The following is a 22,194-nucleotide window of genomic DNA, read 5'->3' on the forward strand; positions in this document are numbered from 1 at the left end:
TTTTTAAAGGCCTTTTGAACTGTGGTTAGTAGTAAGCACGCTGCTGGTGTATCTTGGGAGAGGTCAAACGGCACTGGGGAAGGGGAAAAGGAGTTTGCTTTCCATTCCTGTGTGCATGCAACAAGCAGCAAAACAGCAAAGTCACTCCAGTTAGCTTGTACTCAGCTGCGCTTTCTGCCAGCAGAAGATCCATTTAGTGCATTTTGAAGATTTGTAATATTTGAACCTAGGGAAGGATTTACATTTCCCTGCTGAGAACTCCCATTGACTGGCTCCTTTTACCTTTCAAAATACCAGTGCACTTCCAATTGTCCATATCATTAGCTTTCCACAATCGTACACAGCCATCATCTCCTGAAGATGCTAGCACTGTTCCTATTATATTCCAGCTCACTCTCCAGACCTGAGAATTGTGATTATCAAACTGAGCCGCTATATGGATTTCAAATTTTGTTGGTCCACCAGATTAAGTAAGTTCTTTCCTCACAGGTTTTAGTGTAAAAATCCTCACATCTTTGGTTGCTATTGCTAGAATGTGGAAAGATCTTCCCAAGTTTGGAGCAAATACAATATCATGAACAGGATCAGTGACTGTTATAAGAGTTTCAGCTTTTCCATATTTCCTGGTATTTTAATTATATTCAAAAATCTGAACTTTGGCCATTGCACTTGGACTATTGTCATCACTCCCTACAGCTCTCCTGGGAGAATGAGCATGAGAGCTTGAAGGGTTCCAAGAAATACAACTATGGCACAGGCTTGGGCCAAGACCCTGCCTCTATGAAAACATCCTTAAAAGTATGAACTGATTGATCAGTGACCCTCAGATTAACGTGTTCTTATGCCTGTTGCTCTAGAATTTATGATAATGCCTCTTTCGCATAGGAAAAATTACTCCTATCCTGTAAGGCACTGACATAGTCACATACAGGTCTACCGGATACAGTTGAGATGGACAGCTCCACAACACATCAGGAGTCTATGGGTCAATGCTGATAGAGATGAGGGTACACTGCCTTCCTTCTCCACAGTGAGATACATCACAGGTGTCGAGAGAAACAGGCACTCAGGAGGAGCAGACCTGGTTAAGAGAGCTTCCATGAGCTGCAGGCTTTCTTCCTAGCATCCTACACAACTCACCTCCTAGTCTCACTTTTATGGCATGTGATGACACCTGAGCCATATCCCTGAACTACAAAACACCTGACTTAGAGGCTGTGAGTCTTTGAACATGTGGAGAGAAAAGACTGATATTGAGCATCTCAGAAGGTAGCAATCTCTTTGGAGTTTGTGCCCTGTTTCATTGAGAGGCCTGTTCTTCATATCAGTTTTCCTGATTGGCATGGTAATGGTTTTTGAGTGTCAAATGCTCAAAGGAGAGATTCCTGGCTTCAGTGGAGGCAGATTAGAAAGAATGTGTAGATACTCAGTGAGAACAGGATTCTCAGTATCTTTGCCTATTATTGACTTCTTAACAGTATCAGACACAAAGACGCACAGAGATACAAGATACACACACAGACACACAGATGCACACACGTACATCTTTGCTCAGGAAATCAAACTCAGTTTATTGGAGATTATATCTACTTGAATTACTACTGACTAATGTAAGTGATTTTAAAAAATAGTGAAGACCTCTAGCTAAGGCCTCTCATAATTACAGGGTATAATGTAAAATACAAATGAGATCTGCACAATGTAAATATCCAACAATTCTCTGGGCACACATTTAAAATGGTGTCTATCTGACTCTATTCTTCCTGGCTACTCAAATGACCTGGACTTTAAGGCTTTGGAAATGACTTGAGAATTGATTAGCTTGCTTTCCTGAGGCTAAGATGGTGATTTTGCAAATATATTAATAATTTACATGGATAGCAGTGTTTTTATAACAGAATTGAATATTCAAATGTAAGTTTCTTTTGTGAATTGATTGCATAAAGTATTCTCTTTTCCAAAGCAATGACCTAGAATTTCGCATTTATTTCCTTTCTGTGAATAGTCTTCGAGAGATAACAGATAGTGACCAAATTCCCACCCATGCTGCATTGGAAGGGCCCATGGATGAATCTGCTGTTGGCTGTCACTGTCCTTTTTTTTTCTTAAAAAGAAAATATTTTATTTATTTATTTGAGAGGCAAAGTTACAGACAGAGAGGTCTTCCTTCCCCTGGTTCACTACCCAAATGAGAGCTCAGTCAGAGCTGAACCAATATGAAGCCAGGAGCCAGGAGCTTCCTCCAGGTCTCCCATGTGGGTGCAGGGTTCCAAGGTCTTGGGCCATCTTCTACTATCCTCCCAGGCCATAGCAGAAAGCTGAATTGGAAGAGAGGCAGCTGGGACATGAACCGGTGTGCATATGAGATGCCAGTGCCACAGGAGGAGACTTAGCCGCCTGCATCACAGCACCGGCCCCATGAACCATATGGTTGTAACACCAAAATTTATTTTTCTTTCTATACAGTGACTTATTTCAGTGAATCAGTCTCAAGTTACAAAATGTGTAATTTAATAGTCTTCAAAAAATATACAGAAATGCAGCTTGATAACAATTCAAACAGCTGTCAAAGATTCTGTCCTGACACAAGGTGAATGAACCCTATGACTGGTTCTGCAAGTGGTTAGGCCCACGTTTAACAGAGGGCAGAGTTTCTGTTAGTGCGCCCAAGGACAGACCTGTCCTTCCCACTAGAGAATCCTGCAGTACTGAGGCCTGTTTCCGTACTTGGCAGTGCGCCTTCTTCAAGGCTTTTGGCATAACTGACCATCTGCACAAGAGCGACCAGCACTCAGTCCTCTGGTGAGCCGTATTTCTGTTTCTGTGTTGCTCTTCCTGTTTGTGTGATCCTGAGAGCAGAGAAATTCTACCCAGGCAGGCTCTGCCGGAAGCAGGAAGAGGGGTGCTTCTTTGTAACAGTTCTTTGTTGAACTGCTACAAAGAAGGTATCACACACATCTCCCTTGGTTTCATCCTTACTACAGCTCTGTGAGCTAGATTGTCCTTATTTTGGGTAGAAAGAAACCAAGGCTCAGAGAGGTCAGCCAAGGTGCCTGAGGTCACAGAGCCAATAAACAGGACGCCAGAATGCAAGGAGTCCCCACTTGCGCCCTTCTGACTCTGCCAGTCAGTGGCTGTGAGCCTAGGTAGGTGCAGACGGGCAGCTCCTCTCAGTGTCAGATGCAGAGAAGTCACCAATTGCATCGCTGGTCTAGCGCCTCCTTCATTGATGGGTCTGGAAGCCCCAGTTGCCTTATATTAATCAGCGCAATTCCAAAAATGTGACAACTCCAAAATGTAATTAACAGTTCATCTTTTTTTTTTAATCAGCAATGTGAATGATCTTTTTTTTTTTTTCATTTTCATTATTTACTTGACAGGTAGAGTTATAGACAGTGAGAGAAAGACAGAGAGAAAGGTCTTCCTTCCATTGGTTTACCCCCCAAATGGCCGCTAAGGCCGGAGCTGCGCAGATCCGCAGCCAGGAGCCAAGTGCTTCCTCCTGGTCTCCCAGGAATTTTCAGGGGCCGAAGTACTTGGGGCATCCTCCACTGCCCTCCCTGACCACAGAAGAGATCTGGGCTGGCAGAGGATCAACTGGGACTAGAACCCAGAGCCCATATGGGATGCCCGCGGAGGAGTAACCAAGTGAGCCACAGTTCCGGCCCCAATGATCTTTATTTTTGTTCTCATTTTTCTTTGAGAAATATTCTCAGTTTTTTGAAGGAAAAAAGTCTTCTAAAGAATTAAATCACGACAAAGGGGCGGGCCGCCGAACGCGGCTGTAGCGGCCACAGGCCTCATAGGAGGTGGAGCCGCCGCCGCCGCCGCCTCCTGCTGCAGCCCTGTTCCGGATTTGAAAGATTTAAAAATCCCGGTGTAGAGGGCGGCGGCGTTGGATGTGTGGGGAAGCGCTGGGGGCCACGGCCGGGCCGCCGGCGGCGTCTCCACAGCATGAACTATGCGGGCCATGTCTCCCCGCGGAGCCCTGAGCCTAAGGGCCGGGGCGGCAGCGCCTGGGAGCTGGGCTCCGACACGGGGCCGGCGTTCGGGGCAGCGTCTGCTTCTGGAGCACCTGCCCAGCAGGGACCCGGGCGACGACAGCGTGCCCCTGACCCTGCTGCGCGGGGAGCCCGGGCTGCACTTGCCGCCGAGCGCCGACGACCGCGACCCCCACCTGGCGCTGGACCCCTGCCTCAGTGACAAGAACTATGGCTTCAGCTGGACCGAGTCGGGCTCGTCGCTGCGCTACTTCAGCGAGGGCGAGAGCGGCGGTGCCTCCTCGCCGCACCCGTCGCCTCCGCCGCCGCCGCCACCGCCGCCGAGCCCGGCGAACTCGGTGGGCGGCGGGTCCGGGGAGAGGAAGCACGCGCGGCCCGGCAGCCCTGCCGCCCGGCATCGCTACAAGGTGGTGACGGAGCTGGGCCCGGAGGAGGTGCGCTGGTTCTACAGGGAGGACAAGAGGACCCGGAAGCCTTTCATCGGCCAGGACTCGCTCCGCACCGAGCTCGCCTCCGGACCCTGCTGCAGGCCACTGGGGCGGGCCCCGGGCCAAGGCCCCGGATGGCGACCATGTGTGCGGCCCAGCCTCCAGTTCCGGATAGGAAGACGACGAGGACCGCGCCTGGAGCGGCTTCTGCCCTCCGCTACGAGGCACGAGCCCGCGATGCAGGAGCTGGTGCCCGTGGAGTAGGTGTGCCTGCGGGGTGGCCCCTAGGAGGTGGACGTGGTTCAAGGAGAGTGCTACCTCGTGTATTGGAACCAGGCTGATAAAATACCAGTAATGCGTGGACAGTGGTTTATTGATGGTACTTGGCAGCCTCTAGAAGAAGAAAGTAACTTAATTGAGCAGGAGCATCTCAGTTGTTTTAAGGGTCGGCAGATGGAGGAAAATTCTGATATTGAAGTGTCAAAATCCTTAGAAAAGATGCTATTCATAGTTTTAGGTTGAGTTGAAACCATGTGGACTGGCACAGTGTGGATGAAGTGTATCTTTACAGTAATGCAACAACATCTAAAATCGCAAGAACAGTTACCCAAAAACTGGGATTTTCTAAAGCATCAAGTAGCGGGACCAGACTTCATAGAGGTTACATAGAAGAAGCCATGTTGGAAGATAAGCCATCGCAGACCACCCATATCATGTGTGTTGTACATGGCATTGGGCAGAAAATGGACCAAGGAAGAATCATCAAAAACACAGCCATGATGAGAGAGGCTGCAAGAAAAATAGAAGAAAGGCGTTTTACCAATCATGCAACACATGTGGAATTTCTGCCTGTTGAGTGGTGGTCAGAACTTACTCTTGACGGAGACACTGTTGATTCCATTACCCCTGACAAAGTACGAGGGTTGGGGGACATGCTGAACAGCAGCGCCATGGACATAATGTATTACGCCAGCCCTCTTTATAGAGATGAACTAGTTAAAGGCCTTCAGCAAGAGCTGAATCAATTATATTCCCTTTTCTGTTCTCAGAATCCAGACTTTGAAGAAAAAGGGGGTAAAGTCTCCATCATGTCACGTTCCTTGGGCTGTGTAATCACTTACGATATAATGATGGCTGGAATCCAGTTCAGCTTTATGAACAGTTGCTGCAGAAGGAAGAAGAGCTGCCTGATGAGTGATGGATGAGCTATGAAGAAAGAAATCTTCTTGATGACTGTATATAACAAAACGACGGCTGAGGGAAATAGAAGAACGGCTACATGGACTGAAGGCATCATCTGTATCACAAACGCCTGTCTTAAAATGTAAGATTGAGAATTTCTCCTGCATGGGATCCCCACTAGCAGTTTTTTTGGCATTGTGTGGCATCTGCCCAGGAGACACTGGAAGTCAGGACCATATTCTGCCTAGAGAGATTTGTAACCGGTTACTAAATATCTTTCATCCTACAGATCCAGTGGCTTGTCGATTAGAACCATTAATACTAAAACACTACAGCAGCATTTCACCTGTCCAGATCCACTGGTACAATACTCCAAACCCTCTACCTCACGAGCCCGTGAAGCCAAGCTTTCTCAACCCAGCCAAAGAATCTACCTCAGTTTCAGAGAATGAAGGCGTTTCTGCCATCCCAAGCCCTGTGACCTCACCAGTCTTGTCCTGCTGACACTATGGAGAGTCTATAACAAACACAGGCAAAGCAAGCATATCAGGGGCTGCTGGCATTGGAAAGGGACTTGGCGGAATGCTCTTCTCAAGATTTGGACGTTCATCTGCATCGCAAGCATCTGAGACTTCAAAAGACTCCATAGAAGACGAGAAGAAGTCAGCTGCCTCACCGTCTACAACCACTGTGGCAACACAGACCCTGCCACAGAGCAGCCCTGGCTTTCTGGAGTTGGATCACAAGATTGATTTTGAGCTCTTGATTTTGAGCTCAGAGAAGGCCTTGTTGAGAGCCACTACTGGTCAGCTGTCACGTCGCATACTGCCTACTGGTCCCTGGATGTTGCTCTCTTTCTCTTAACCTTCATATACAAACATGAGCACGACAATAATGCAAAACCCAATTTAGATCCAATCTGAATTCTTGAAGGACATTCATGGCCCAAAACTGATTTTTTTTCCTGTTCAAATGGTGTTTGTCAAGATAAGGAGATTTCAGGGCTGAGTTGTTTCAGTTTTATTTAGGGGCAAGAAATATTTGAATTTAAAAGCACTTTATTTTATTTTTTTTTAAAGTTTCCCGTCCTAAAGAACTTCTTTATAGTTTGCATCATTTCGATTATGAATCTGAAAGAACCTCCTGCAGAGTGATCACACAAAACCTGGAAAAGAAGAAAGTTTGAGTCAACTGCATGTGAACGTCACAAATCACAATCTGACTTTGCCCAAACATGAAGGCATATTGATCTGTTAGAAATCTAAAATGGCCAAGGCCTAGTGTATTCTATGTAAAGATTACAAGTGGTATCATTGTTTAGATTTCTATGAAAGCTTGCATTTCCACAATTCCTTAAACAAAAAAAGAATATAACAGATTTAAAATGTTTTCAATTTAACTTGTTTAAAGAAGACTAATACTTACAAAGAAACAATATTTGAACTACTGTATTTATAATTTATTACCTCTGACTAACTGCTTGATTTCAATATGAAACATTACATTTTTAATGTTTCTTTTGAGCGTAAGAACCACATTTATTTTCTATAATGTTTAAGATCCTTTTTTCTCAGAACTCCATCTTTGTACTCTTCAGATGAATATTTAGGCACTGTGGCTACTTTCAGGATTTTTTTTTCCATTAAAAAGTTGTAGTTTCACATAAATAATACTAATTCAATTATCTTTCCTTTAAATATTAGTTTTTCACATGTACCTCAGAGAATGTTAAAGCATTTCTAAACTCGGGTACATCTCATTAACTTTGTTAGAAAATTAATAGATACTTTTGGAATAGAGACTGTGACACTATTTCAAATTCTAAACATCCATGTGCCAAACATTCAACACGTAGGAAAGAATGGAGTGCCAGTGACATTTTATTTTTGATGTGTTTAAGAAAACAGGCACAAGGCACAGCACCTCAGGACTCTGGGCACCAGCAGGGTTTTCCTCAAGGGTTTGCACAGTGTTTTTCATCTGAGGAGCTCAAAGTGCTTTGAGAGGTGTGCACTCAGTTCCCTGTGTGGTAGCTCCTCGAGGTGAGTGAGCTGATTCTTGTAGTCCACGCTAATACACCAAGGCACCAAAACCCTCCAAGTGCCTTGCATTTGATCACAGGGCAAGTCCACGTGTGCTCGGGCTGAGGCCAGGTTGTCTTCTTTGACACGCTATGCAGTGACTAACAGTTTGTGTGTGACCCCTTAGTGATAGTAATAGCCCGTCGCAGTTTCTGTTTGGAAGAAGCAGCCAACAAGCCAACGTATTCCCCTGTCTGTGTTCTCTGAGGCTCTCACCCTCTGGAGAGGATTGCTTCTGTGACGCCCTCTGGGTTCCCCGAAAGCTGCTGTCCTTACCTACTTTGCAGAGAACATGTTGGCTCCCAGGTGACCCCTGTCAGAGCAGGGGCCATGTTGTCAGCTGTGGCCTCACCCACTTCCTCTGTAAGATAAGCCGTGGCCCTGGCGTGCATAGGCTTTCCCCAGCCCCATCGGTACTCAGCTCTTTTGGCCTTACATTGCATTTGCACCACAGAAAGCACTTCTTAGTGTTATAAAAAAATAATCCCAAGGCTACATGGGCATGTGCATGACTCATTGAGAGACGTTTGCTATAAAAGGCCTTTGGTGAGCACAGCTGAAGCAATCTTTCTCAGACTTTGAGATTCCTATGAACTCAGGTCATTTTCGTAACCTGTTGTTTTGTAGATCTAGTTTGTTTTCAGGAAAATTAAACTCCTGTCACGACTCTTTTAAAGGTCCTGAGTGTTGGTTGCTGGCGGTGGTGTCAGACACAGACGCTTAAGCCTCACAGGATTCGTTCTTTTCCACTGGAGTGTAAAGAACCCTTTCCACCTGAGAAGAGTGAAAACTGTCAGAGCTTTGAGTTTGGTATCTTTTTTTTATGTGTTCCTATACCCATTGGAATGTCTTCTTCCTTTGTTCACACTGAAAAAAATCAAATGTAAACACATGGAGTTTATTTGAATTTTTGGCAAGAGCAACATCCAACACCCCCTTTTCAAAATAGATGTCCCAGACTCCTGGAGAGGTAGTCTCTTTTCCATTCAGTATTTCATCAGTGGAGATGACGATTTGGGGTTTTGTGGTATTCTTGTTTCCATGTCTCTGAATGTTATCATGAGATGTACTTGTATACTCAAGTATTATACAGAATATGTGTAATTCTGGCTTGATTTAGAAGCTAAGTCAGTTACTGAGTAACATTTTGCAATTCTATTCCAGCAAGTACTAAATTGGCCCAAAAAAGTTCTGTTTTTGATACCATTAGAATTTTATTTTCTAAAAAAAAAAAATTAAATCACATAACATTGGAAGGTATGAAAAACAATTTTAAAGTTAAACATTAATGTGTCTGCAGTTCAGTTGCTGACTATACACTATGTAAGGATCCCAAATCAACACCAGAAGTGTAGTCTTAAGATCACTTTAATCTACAAGTGTATAATTGCGTAGGATCTAAAATTCCTATATATATGTCTCAATTTGACTATGCAGGAAATAGACTTAATTGTGAAAAAAAGGGCTGGCACCGTGGCTTACTTGGTTAATCCTACGCCTGTGGTGCAGGCATCCCATGTGGGTGCCAGTTCTAGTCCTGGCTGCTCCTCTTACAGTCCAGCTCTCTACTGTGGCCCCAGAGGGCAGTGGAGGATGGCCCAAGTGTTTGGGTCCCTGCACACGCATGGGAGACCAGGAGGAAGCACCTGGCTCCTGGCTCCAGATCGGCGCAGTGCCAGCCATAGTGGCCATTTGGGGAGTGAACCAATGGAAGGAAGGCCTTTCTCTCTGTCTCTCTCTTACTGTCTATAAATCTACCTACCAAATTAAAAAAAAAGAAAGCAAAAAAATTGTGAAAAATAGCACATTGCTATTAGATTTTTTAAAGATTTATTTATTTATTTGAAAGAGTTACACAGAGAGAGGAGAGGCAGAGAGAGAGAGAGAGAGAGAGAGAGAGAATATGCTCATTTTTATATTATAATATCCTATTTACTACTCTTTTCTTGAAATTAAGGACTGCTTTTTAGAACCAAGTTAGACTATTTCTCTGCTATCAAGTATTGTGGGAAAAGGGTATGCAAAAGTATCAGTTCATTTAGGCTTCAACTCTTGTTAAAAGGTATTATTTCATGTTATATCAAATCTCTCTTTTTTTACCATTTATGGAAAGTGGAGTCATTATATTGTATTTGTGCTTCTCTGTAAACTTAAAGACCCTAGTTTAGTGGTAATATAGACAATGGCTATAAACAATAATTGAATGGCAAATGATCATTTCATTTGTATACAGTAAAATTTAAAGTAATCACAGATCATTAAAACTATAATAGAATAATATTTCTAACCATTGGTTTGACAAAGGTGTAAAACAAAATTTCACAAAACTATATCTGCAGCTATACTGATTTGCACAGATTTTTTCATCTTTCCTTCCTTCCTTCCTTCCTTCCTTCCTTCCTCCCTCCCTCCCTCCTTCCCTCTTTCTTCCCTCCTCCCTTCCTCTCTCTCTCCCTCCCTTCTTTTTCTCCTTCCTTCCTTCATCCCTTCATCCCTCTCTCCCATCCTTCCTTCCTCCCTTCCTCCCTCCCTCCCTCCTTCCTTTTTTTTAATTTTAGCTCCCTCATATAAGGGAGAACATGCAGGGTGGGGAGCAACTCGGACTAGACTGTTACTGGAATTAAGACTTATTCTATGCATCTGCTTTCCCACAATACGGCGCTGAGAAGGGAGTAACAACTTCTACGCAGCTGCCTCTCACCAACTTGAGTGATGACCTGCAGGAGCTGATCCTGCTCCTGATTGGAGGAGAGCAGTGTACTCAGCGTGTGGGTAGCAGAGTTGGGATTGGTGGAAGAGGACTATAAAGGAGGAGAGAGACAACATGCACCAGGAACATCTAAGGGGAACATCCGGATAACATCTGAGCAGCCCCCGAGAGAGCCGGCTGTCGGTGTGCCGCTCCCCCGCGGAAGTGGGGAAAGTGGCAGGGGAAACCGCCCTTCCACGGAGGTGGAAGGGACGGTAGCCAACCCGGGAAGAACCAGCAGCAAACCCGGGGAGGGCCAAGCAGACAAAAGAATAGCGCAGGGTCCTGTGTCGTTCCTCCACGAAGACGGGGAGCGACATAATGGTGCCGTGACTTGGAAAGGAAACCTAGGCAGGGTTTAGTGTCGTTCCTCCATGAAGAGGGGGAGCGACAATGCAGTATTTGTCTTTCTGAGTATGGTTCATTTCATTCAACATTATGTCTCCAACTGCATCCATTTTGCTGCAGATGGTAGAATTCCATCCTTTTTATAATGAATAATATTTCATCATGTATATATATATATATATATATACACACAACATTTTCTTTATCCATTCATTTGATGATGGACACCTTGGTTGTTTCTGAGTTTTGACTATTGTGAACAGTGCTGCTATGAACATGGTAGTTTAGGTACCTCTTTGAGACAACATGTTCATGTCTTTTGGGTTTATACCCAGTAGTGAGATTGCTGGATTGTATGACAAGTCTTTTTATGACATTGCTATACTGTTTTCCACAGAAGCTGCACTGATTTACATTCTTACTAGTAGTGGATAAGTGTTCCTCTTTCCCTGTATCCTCACCAGCATCTCTGTGTTTTGGATTTTAGTCATTCTGACAGGGGTGAGGTGATACCTCATTGTGGTTTTGATTTGCATTTCACTGATGGCTGGTGATGTTGAACATTTTTTTCATATATTTGTTTGCCCTTTGTATTTCTTCCTTTAAAAATTGTGTGTTAAGGTCCTTTGCACTTTGCAGTCTTTTTTTTTTTTTTAGATGTTGCTGAGTTTTTAAGCTGATACATTCATTAATGTATCCTTTTCAGATAGGTAGCTTGCAAATACATTTCCCCATTCTATTGGACATCTTTTCACTCTGTTGATTGTGTCCTTTGCTGTGCAAAAGCTGAGTTTGATATAGCTCCATTTGTTTAGTTTTGCCTTTGTCATATGTGCTTTGGGGGTCTTGTCCAAGAAGTTGTCTCCTACACCAATGTCTTTGAGTGTTTCTCCTATGTTTTCTTCCAACAACTTCATAGTCTCTGATTTTAAATTTAGGTCTTTGCTCCATCTTGAGTTGATTTTTGTATATAGTGAGAGCCATAGATCTGATTTCATTCATAGATAGCAATAGATATAGATAAAGATATAAATGTATGTACAGATTTAATTTCTGCACTCTATTCTGTCCCATTGACCTATGTGTCAATTTTTGTGCTAATATTATCATGTTTTAATTACTATTGCCTTGAAGTCAGATATTTTGATGCCTCCTGTTGGATTTTTCTTGTTCAGGATCACTTTGGCTAGTCAGTGTCTTTTGTGATTCCATATGAATTTTAAGATTGCTTTTTTCTAATTCTGTGAAGAATGTCATTGGTGTTTTGAAAGCATTTACACTGAATCTGTAGATTGCTTTAGATAGTGTAGACATTTTAATGGTATTGATTCTTCCAATCCATGAGCAAGGAATATCTTTCCATTTTTGTGTCCTTGATGACTTCTTTTATCAATGTTTGATAAATTTAATTGTAAAAATTTTTCACTTTGGTTAAATTCTTTTCTAAATATTAGATCTTTTTGTGGTTATTGTGAATGGGATTTCTTTTTTGATTTCTCCTTCGCTGAGTTCACTTTTAGCATATAAAAAAACTACTTTCTAGGAATGTTTATTTTGTAACCTACAAATTTACTGGATTGGTTTATCACTTCTAAAGGCTTTTAGTGAAGTGTTTAATTTTTCCATGTATAGCATTGCATCATCTGCAAACATGGATAGTTTTATTTCCTTTTTTTCCAATTTTGTTTGTATTTCTTTCTCCTCCTTACTTGTTCTTGTTAAAACTTTCAATAGTATATTGAATTAGAGCAGCAAAAATGGAAGCCCATGTCTTGTTCCATATCTGAGGGGAAATGTCTTCAGCTTGTCCCCATTCAGTATGATATTGGCTGTTCCTTGTTGTGTACAGCCTTTATAATTTTGAGGAATGCTCCTTCAATGCCTAATTTGTGGAGGGTTTTTTATCATGAAGGGGTGTTGAATCTTATCAAAGGCTTTCTGAGCATCTATTGAGGTGACCATGTGATTTTTGTTCTCATTCCATTGATGTGATGTATGACCTTTATTGATCAGCAAATGTTAAACCATCCTTATACTTCTGGGGTAAATCTCACTTGATTGTGATATATGATCTTTCTGATTTGATTTTGAATTCAATTTGCTAGAATTTTGTTGAAAATCTTTGTATCTATGCTCATTAAGACTATAGGTCTATAGTTTTCTTTTCCTGTCAGGTCTTGTTTTATTATCAAAGTGATGCTGGACTTAAATTAAGTTTAGCAGAATTCCATCCTACTCAATATTTTCTGATAGTTTTAACAAGTATTAGAATTACTTCTTTTACTGCTTCTCAGCCTTTTGGCTAAGATCAAGTGTAGAACTACTTCTTTTATTTTAATACCCTGGATATATCATCCTGCTTTCTTCTGATGTGTAGAGTTTCTGCTGAGAAGTTTGATGTTAATCTAATTGATTTTTCTTTATTCTTAACTTGATGCTTTTCTCTTGCTGTCTTTAGGATTCACTCCTTATTCTTAAGTTTTGAGTTTTGAGTTTCTGGATGTTCATGTCTCTTTCAAGACAGCGTAAATTATCAACTAGTATTTCATTCAGTAGGTTCTCAACACATCTTTCCCCTTCTTCTTCAGGAATACCTATGAAGCTTGTATTTGGACATTTAATGGCATCCCTTATTTTGTAGACTTTCTTCATTATTTTAATTCTATTCTGTTTATTTTTCTCTGGGTTATTTCAGGAGTTTTGTCCTATACTTTAGAAATTCTTTCCTCCACTTGGCCTTTTCTGCTATTTAAACTGTCAATATTATTTTTTATTTCACTGATGGAAAATTTCATCTCCAAAATTTCTATTTGATTCTTCTTAATGAGTTCTAGCTCCTTAGTAATATTTTCATTCATGCCACTGATTTTCTCATTTCTTTAATCTAACTGCATTTTCTTGCATCTCATTGAGTTTCATTACAATCATTATCTTTGGATTCTATAACAGACATTTCATAGATTTCCTTAAGTGCAGATCTAATTCTGGAGGATTATTATGATTTTTTGTGTGGGGGGGCATCATACTACTTTGCTTCTTCATGTGTCCTGAGTCCCTGTGTTGACATCTGCGTATCTGGTTTACTCATCCTTTCTCCTTCATGGAATAAGTTTTGTTAGAAAAGAGTTTATGATTTAGCTGGAATACAGGGTATCACTTGGCTTGTTTGTTTGGCTTTGGTTCTAGGTGAGCCCTGGAGTATAGTCTATGATGGCTTTTGTCTTAATCATTGCCAGCTGTGTCTATAAGTGATAGAGTAGACTTCCCTGTTGCAGTTCATAAGGGTAGAATTATAACACAGGGATGAATATGGGTTTCCTAGAGTATGTATCTTTAGCCCATAGATACTTTGGTGTCAGACTCCCTGGTGATTATGATGTCCAAGGACTTGTCCTTGGTGCTGAGAGAGACAAGAATGGTTCTCTGCTTGTCCTGCTGTCAAGCCTGTGTGCTATCAGGGCTTGTGGCACTGATTTCTGTGGCTCTAGGATTGTGTGATGTGGATGAACCCTTCCTCGGATCCTGCCAGGAGAGTGCATTTGGTGCTGTGGCTTATTTCTTTTTAAAGATTTTATTTATTTATTTGATAGGTAGAGTTACAGACAGTGAGAGACAAAGAGAAAGGTCTTCCATCCACTGGTGCACTCACCGGATGGCTACAATGGCTGGAGCTTCGCCGATCTGAAGCCAGGAGCCAGGTGCTTCTTCCGGGTATTCCACGCAGGTGCAGGGGCCCAAGCACTTGGGTCATCCTCCACTGCCCTCCCTGCCACAGCAGAGAGCTGGACTGGAAGAGGAGCAGCCGGAACTAGAACCGGCACCCATATGAGATGCCGATGCCACACGCAGAGGATTAACCAACTGTGCCACAGTGCCAGGCCTGGTGCAGTGTCTTATAACACCAACAGCATGAGTCCTAGGACTAGCAGATGTGAGCCACCTCGCTGTAGTCCTACAGGGTCGCTATAAGGTACACAGGAGACTTTGTTCTGGAAGGTGTTAGTCCAGAGTAATGGAATGAAGGCAAGTTCTCCCTTAGATCTACCAGGCAGATTACAATGCATTGAGAAATGAGAAATGATTGTTACAGTCCTGGTGTTGTAGAGTATAGTGGCATTATAAAGCAGATCTGTGAGTTCTTTCTTTTAGAGTGAGAGATTTATTATATCATATCTATATTCTAATATTTCTGTTAGCATTTAGTTATTGAAATTAAGTACTGGGGCCAGCATTCTTGCATAGCCAGTAAAGCTGCCTCCTGCAGTGCTGGCATCCCATGTGGGCACTGGTTGGAGTCCTAGCTGCTCCACTTCCAATCCAGCTCTCTGCTGTGGCCTAGGAAAGCAGTAGAAGATGGCCCAAGCCCTTGGGCCCCTGCACCTGTGTGGGAGACCCAGAAGAAGCTCCTGACTCCTGGCTTCAGATTGGTGCAGCTCTGCTGTTGCAGCCAATTGGGGAGTGAACCAGCAGATGGAAGACCTTTCTCTCTCTGCCTCTCTTCTCTCTGTATAACTGACTTTCAAATAAATAAATCAATCTTAAAAAAAAAGAAATTAAGTCCTAAGGGATAACAAAATAAAAAAATAAATTAAGGATTATTATTTTCTCTCTTGTCTTTATCAGTTTGTTCAGGATACTGGCCATTGGCATATACAATAGAGAGTTTAAAAAGATTTACATAATACTTTTATTAACTCTTAAAATTGTATAAAGTACATCATTTGCTAATAGGAAATTTTGTTTATTCATATTAAAATCAATTATGTACTTTCAAGCTTGAGAGAGAATTTATGAAATTTTAGTTCATTAATATTAGTTGAAGGCGCATAAATCAAAGGAGCTATTTGTTTGATTCCTTTTCTTCTGATGTAACACAGTATGACAACATCATGATCACATGTAGTATAAAAAGGTTGTTAATAGAAACAATATCTCTGGGAATTTAATATTGTTCATTATCAGTTGCTAGCATTTCTCTTCAACTTAAAATTACAGATCCAAAGCCTTGAAACCTCTTATTCATAAAGGGCACATTTGTGTACTTCTCCTTGACTTAGGTTTTATTAACTTAGATCCCTCTATTAACTTAATGTTTCCCTGATATAGTTATTTCTACCGACTCATTTATCTCCTTCAAAGGTTTTTTGACTACCGTCTGTTAATAAGTTATCCTATAATGTAAACTTTTTTATTAATCATCTTCCAATTGTTAATATCAATTAAGTATCAGCATATTTCAGATGACACTATATTCAAAATTGAATTTTCTTGGATGAGCATCATATAGCAGTGTGTTAACCTACCCCATGGGATTCTTGCATCCCATATTGAGTTCTGGTTCAAGTTCTGGTTCCTCCACTTCCTATCCAGCTTCCAACTGTGAATCTTGGGAGTCACAGATGATGGCTCAAATACTTGGGCCCCTGCCACCAATGTGTGAGATGCAAATGGACTTCTGGGCTCCTGATGTTGGCCTGGACCAGTCCTCAGTTGTGGACATTTGGGGTATGAATTAACAGAGGGAAGACATTTCTCTCTCTCTCTTTCAATTGGATGAAGATAGATAAACTAGTATTTTAAAAATATAATTAATACTCCTTTAAAGGTTCTGTTTTCCCAAATACAATTTTCTTACCCCCTTTCAAATGGGCTAAACTGACAGAAGAAAAAAATAACCTTCACTATCCTTTACTTCATGTTCTAAAAATCACCATTGGAATAATTTCATTCAACTAAAAACAATCCAGTCAACTTCTGCAAATCAATTCCAAGCACACTTAAGATTGTGAAGCACTTTGATCTCTTTTTATCTTTTTAGCTATCAACCTTGGATAAAATTATAAGAATATGTGTGTAAAAATGGTCCATTTATGTCATGATGTTCAGCTGGACAGATATTCTTTTAAAGTAATACATAGAATTTTTAAGACAAAATGAATCACTGATTACCTGAATTTTATTTGTGTAACTGAAATTTGGAAACTATGCATATGAACAAACAGAATATGATAAGTAATTTTGTAAAGAGTTTGACAGGTGACATTAAACAAAATATCTGAAAACAGAACCCTCTGGATTCCAATTCTTACTTAACAGTAAATAACCAGAGTAAACCCTGAAAAGAAAAAAATAAGTAATTACAGTTACACAAGAACATACTTATGGAGAAGACACTTTGGGGGCCAGCACGGTGGCACAGTGGGTAAAGCTGCTGCATGCAGTGCCGGCATCTCATATGGTCACTGGTTCAAGTTCTGGCTGCTCCACTTCCAATCCAACTCTCTGCTATGGCCTGGGAATGCAATACAAGATGGCCTAAGTCTTTGGACCACTGCACCCAGGTGGAAGATCCAGAAGAAGCTCCTAGCTCCTGGCTTTGGAGCGGTGCAGCTCTGGCCATTGCGGACATTTGGTAAGTGTACCAGCGGATGGAAGACCTCTCTCTCTCTGCTTCTGCCTATCAGTAACTCTGCCTTTCAAATAAATAAAAAAAAGAGATACTTTGGCTAAATAAATATGATAAGACCTATATACTATAGTATATTCTATTTTCTCTATCATTTCTTCATCAGTTTTGAAATCTCTTTGAAATAATCTAATTTTTCAAATAGAGTTGTGAACACCACAAAAAATGTTAGACATTCTGTCTATGACATCATTCCATTTGTAATTAAATATGATAATTATATAAAGTATTATCTATTCTATACTTATGTAGATTTTGATATAAGTTGAGTGGTATTTAAATGAATGACATGGGAACTCTTAAAATTTTGGAAGTACACTGCTTCTACACTTTCTTTTGATGTATTGCTATTTCTAAAACTGGAGTCAGTAGGAAGCTAGCTACTGAGAAATTTAATCTAAAAATTGTGTATTAGAATGACAAGTCTACTGGTTTAAAACAAATTATTATGCCTGTGCTGACAACACAGGTATTTGTGTTTTCTCATTAAGTTTCTCTTCTATTTGATTATGCTGTGGACTACTTGAAATATCTCCTTCAATTTAGACTGCATATCTACTTAGACCTGAAGACTGTAAGCAAGTAATCTATTTAATACTTCTAATTCTCAGTGTTTCTGGTCATGTTATGGAATACTTTGAAACCAATTCAATACTATTGCATTTAGCTATGTTGCAAGCTTCTTAAGGAATCAATTACCACATATTATATTCCACACACATGATTAATTCACTAGTCATAAAGCAATTATTTCAAATGTGAATCAATTTTCATCCTGTCTAAATGTAAGAGTTAGGAAGATCCCTTTTTGAATTATTTATTAGCTATCAGTGGTGCTCAATTAAAATGATTTTAAATTATATAGGTGAAAGAAATTTTTTTAAAAAACCATATATTTCTCTCAATTTTTGGCTCTTCCTTCCAATACAGGGATGAATGAGAAACACGGCAGTAAGCCAGCATGCCATTTTCGCAAAAGCAGCCACAATAGAATCCACTGGAGTGAAATAGACATTTAGAGTTGAGTTTGGCACTCAGTTCTTTCAACCAGTACTATCTTTGTGACATGATTCACTGGGCCAACCACCAGAGGAACTCTGTGTCTGGCTGTCCAATTTGGAAATATAGAAAAGAGTTCATGACCACCATGCTTTGTAAACCCATATTTCTGAAAATTATATTTCTCTATTTAACAGGTTATGAGATAGCCAGATGTGTGTATTGGGAAAAATCAACCATTTTGTAAAAAGGCTTTGTGTACAATTTCTAAAAACTCATTCATCACGCCATCGGCCAGCACAGCCATCTTGCCGGCCACAGACTTGACACCCTACTTAAACTGGGCAATGTCCGCCGAGGGGAGCACATTGCCCAGAGACACGCTTCCTGCTCCATGGGCTCCATGCACGTCCCCAAAGAGGTCTGAAGAGCTGATGGCGCTGCTGCCCGTGAGCTGCTGCAGCTGAGACCTGGCTTCATACTCAACGTCCACCTCCCGCCCAAAGAACATGTCGGATGAGATGGCTTTTGCACCTGCAAACTTCTGGCCTGCTTCGCTGGACTCGAGGCCCGAACTCCGGCTCTCCACGTCCCTCCGGCTTGTGGCTCTTTCCGAAATGGGCCGGATGCTCGAGATGGTCACTTCTGCCTCCTTCTCCTCTACCCTGTCCATGCCCCAGATGGTATCCGTATCCCAGCGGGAACCAAAACTTTCCCCCAAGGAAAAGGGGTTGTCCTTGTACTTTGGGGGTCCAGAGGTGAGCGTCCAAACGTCATCAAACAGGTCCAGTTGGGAGCGGGAGGACTTGGCGGTCACTGGGATCTCCTGCTCGATCCCCTGCATCCTGGACAGCACCGAGCGGGACACGGAGCTCCGGCTCACCAAGCCCTTGCCCAGCCGCTCCGCCTGCTCTCGCGTCTTCCCCTCCAGATTCTGGAGCTGCTTCTCCTCCTCCTTCCGATCAAGCTGGAGCTCCTGGTAGGCCAGACGCATGGAGGCGACCATGGACTCCTCGGCCTGATTCTTGGCATCCGCCGCCTGCTGCTCACGGAGCTGCTCTGCCACCTGGGCCTGCCGCTCCATCTCGCTGAAGCTCCGGCCGCTCACCTTCTGGGCGCCCAGGCCTTTCTTAGCTGCTGCTGGCTTCTTCTTGCCAATGATGGAGCTTTTCAGTTCCAGGGGTGCCTTGGGCGAGGTGCCAAGCAGGTCGGTGTTGGGGCCGTGCTCCGGCTGGGCCAGGCCACTGCTCTCTGCGGACGGGGCTGGCTGCTGGATCCCTGCAGGCTCAGCGGCTGGCACATCCCAGGCAGGGGCTGAGTGTGCTCCGTGAAGAAATCCGAGTCCTTCTTCTCTGGGGAGTGGCTAGGAGCACTGCTCACGCTGTCTATCCCTAGGTCAGTGCCACGCCGGGCCAGGGCCGCGCTCCCCAGCTGCCGGATCTTCTCCCGGTACATCTGGGCTGCCGGCTGTTGCACTTGCTGTTGGCATCACTGGCTGTGCAGCCGTGCTGGTGGAAAAAGGCCGTCTGCATACACTCAGCTGGAACCAGCTCCAGTTGGAATCCAGCTCTGTGGACCTGATGAAGCTGAGATGGACGCCCAGGGAGCGCTGGACCCCGCAGCAGTCAATGCACAAGAAAACACCGTACGTGATGCTGGCCCAGCTCGGATTCCTGGCGCCGCAGTGGAAACAGGCCTTGTTGGTGGGAATTGCTCGAAGCCTCTTATAAAGAGTCTGGATTTCGGTCTTGCTCGGTTCCGCCGCCATTTTCTCTCCTGTAAATTATCTTTACATATTATATTTCCTAAAGCAACTACTAACACAAAGCAAAAGATTGTCTAATAAGCCAATAAATAAAATAAATTAGAATCCTAGAGCATGCTTAGCTAATTTAAACAAGGTGAAAAAGAGGCAAAGTGAAATGTATAAGAACAGATAAATAGAAAGAAAAAAGAACAAATTAAAAAACTTAATGTAAATTATTCAATAAACATTCCAAATATAAATGACCTAAGTGTCTATGTGAAATAAACAAACTGAGATTGTATTAAAAAAGAAAGTAACACACAACTGTAGCCTGCCAATCAATACATTCACATTAAATATAAAGATACAAAGGATAAATGCAGCGAAAAAAACATATCATTACAACAGTTTTTACTAAAAATTATGAGCAATGATAGATCAATATAAGATAACAAAAAATTCAGGGCAAGAATATTAACAAAGATAAACTTAGACAATACCCATGAATAAATAGGCCTATTAACAAAGAGTTCTAGTGAATAAAAATGTATCTAATAAAAGCTTAAAATATATGAATCAAAAGTATAGTATATATAAATTAAAAATCTTTAATTATAAAAGAGATTTCAATAACCTTCAATAACGGATAGAAGAAACAAGTGGAAGATCAGTAACTATATAGAACACTTTATCAATCTTATAAGCTATCCTTTGTAAAAGTATTAGATACATTTTATTTTGACCAATTCTTTTTTTAAGATTTTATTTTTATTTATTTGAAAGGCAGAGTTGCAGAGAGAGAGAGAGATTCCATCCACTGGTCCACTCACATAATGGCCACACAGCTGGGTTGGGCCAGCCCAAAGCCAGCAGCCAGGAGCCAGAAGCTTCTTCCAGGTCTCCCACATGGGTGCAGGGGTCCAAGCACTTGAACTGTCTACTGCTGCTTTCCCAGGTGCATTAGCAGGGAGTTGAATGGGAAGTTGAGCAGTCAAGATTTGAGCTGATGTCCATATGGGATGCTGGTGCTGCAGAAAGTGGCTTAATCTACTTTGCCACAGAAACAGCCCCAAGTGTGACTATTTCTTAGAAAATGAAACTAATCAATATTTTCCACTCAACTGAGATGAATCCATTAAAATGTTTGATACAAATGCACTTTGGTTTTCCACTGAGTATCTTATTATATTCTTTAAATATAAAAGTTTGATTAGCATGTCGTGCTTGTATACCTTCATAAGCCCATTCCAAAGCCAGAAGTCCAGACCTCCATCCAGATCTTCTCTGAGGGTGGCAGGGGCCCAAACTCTTGTGCTGTTTTTCACCATTTCCCAGGCACCTTAGCAAGGAGCTGGATCAGAAGTGCAGCAGTCAGTACTCAAACTGGCACTCATATAGGATGCTGGCCTCACAGGTGGCACTAGGGCCTGCTTATGATGCCAGATCACAAATGGCAGCGTAACTCACTCCAGCATAATGCAGTCTGAATTCCTTCACTAGTAGCTATTCATCTGAAGAAAATGAAATATTTGGCCATAAAAAGATTTTACATAACTGTTTATGTCATATTTGTTTCTAAAACTGAAGTAGGTAAAATATCCATCAATAGGTGAATAGATAAATAAATTTTGTAAAATCAATTCAATTGAAGTAATAAAAAGTATTTCACTATTATTTGAAAGATTTATTTATGCATTTGAAAGGTAGAGCTACAGAGAGAGGAGAGACAGAGAGAGATCTTGCATTTACTGCTTTACTCCCCAAAGGTTTGCAATAGCTAGGGCTGTGCCAGGCAGAAGCCAGGAGCCAAGCACTTCTTCCAGGTCTCCCATGTGGGTGCAGAAGCTCAAGCACTTGGGCCATTTTCTGTTGCTTTCCCAGGCCATCAGCAAGGAGCTGGATCAGAAGTGGAGTGCCTGGGACTTAAACTGGTACCCATATGAAATGCCAGCCCTGAAAGCCATCCCTTAACCTACTATGTCACAGTGCCAGCCTCAGAAAGTAGAATATTATTGATGCATGAGAAAACATGATTATATCTCAAAATAATTACAAAGAGTATAAAATAATTAAGTAAGGGGGAAATTGAGAGACGGAAAGTGATTAATTCCTGTATGGTACTATTTATCTGAAATTCCATAGAACGAAAATTAATAGTGACAATAAACTGGTGATTTTTTGAGGAATGTAAAG

The 22,194-nt window shown here is 41.9% G+C and overlaps 3 pseudogenes; 1 reads left to right on the plus strand and 2 right to left on the minus strand.

Moving 5' to 3' along the window:
* Positions 1–8: 8 nt before the first annotated feature.
* On the minus strand, positions 9–2,760 carry LOC103345833 (nucleoporin SEH1-like; annotated as a pseudogene).
* Positions 2,761–3,848: 1,088 nt separating this feature from the next.
* LOC100352467 (phospholipase DDHD1 pseudogene) lies at positions 3,849–7,008 on the plus strand (annotated as a pseudogene).
* An 11,478-nt stretch (positions 7,009–18,486) lies between these two features.
* LOC100353988 (ADP-ribosylation factor GTPase-activating protein 2 pseudogene) lies at positions 18,487–20,059 on the minus strand (annotated as a pseudogene).
* Between the last annotated feature and the right edge of the window lie 2,135 nt (positions 20,060–22,194).

Source organism: Oryctolagus cuniculus, chromosome 7 (genome assembly GCF_964237555.1).
Source record: "Oryctolagus cuniculus chromosome 7, mOryCun1.1, whole genome shotgun sequence".
Taxonomy (NCBI): Eukaryota; Metazoa; Chordata; class Mammalia; order Lagomorpha; family Leporidae; genus Oryctolagus; species Oryctolagus cuniculus.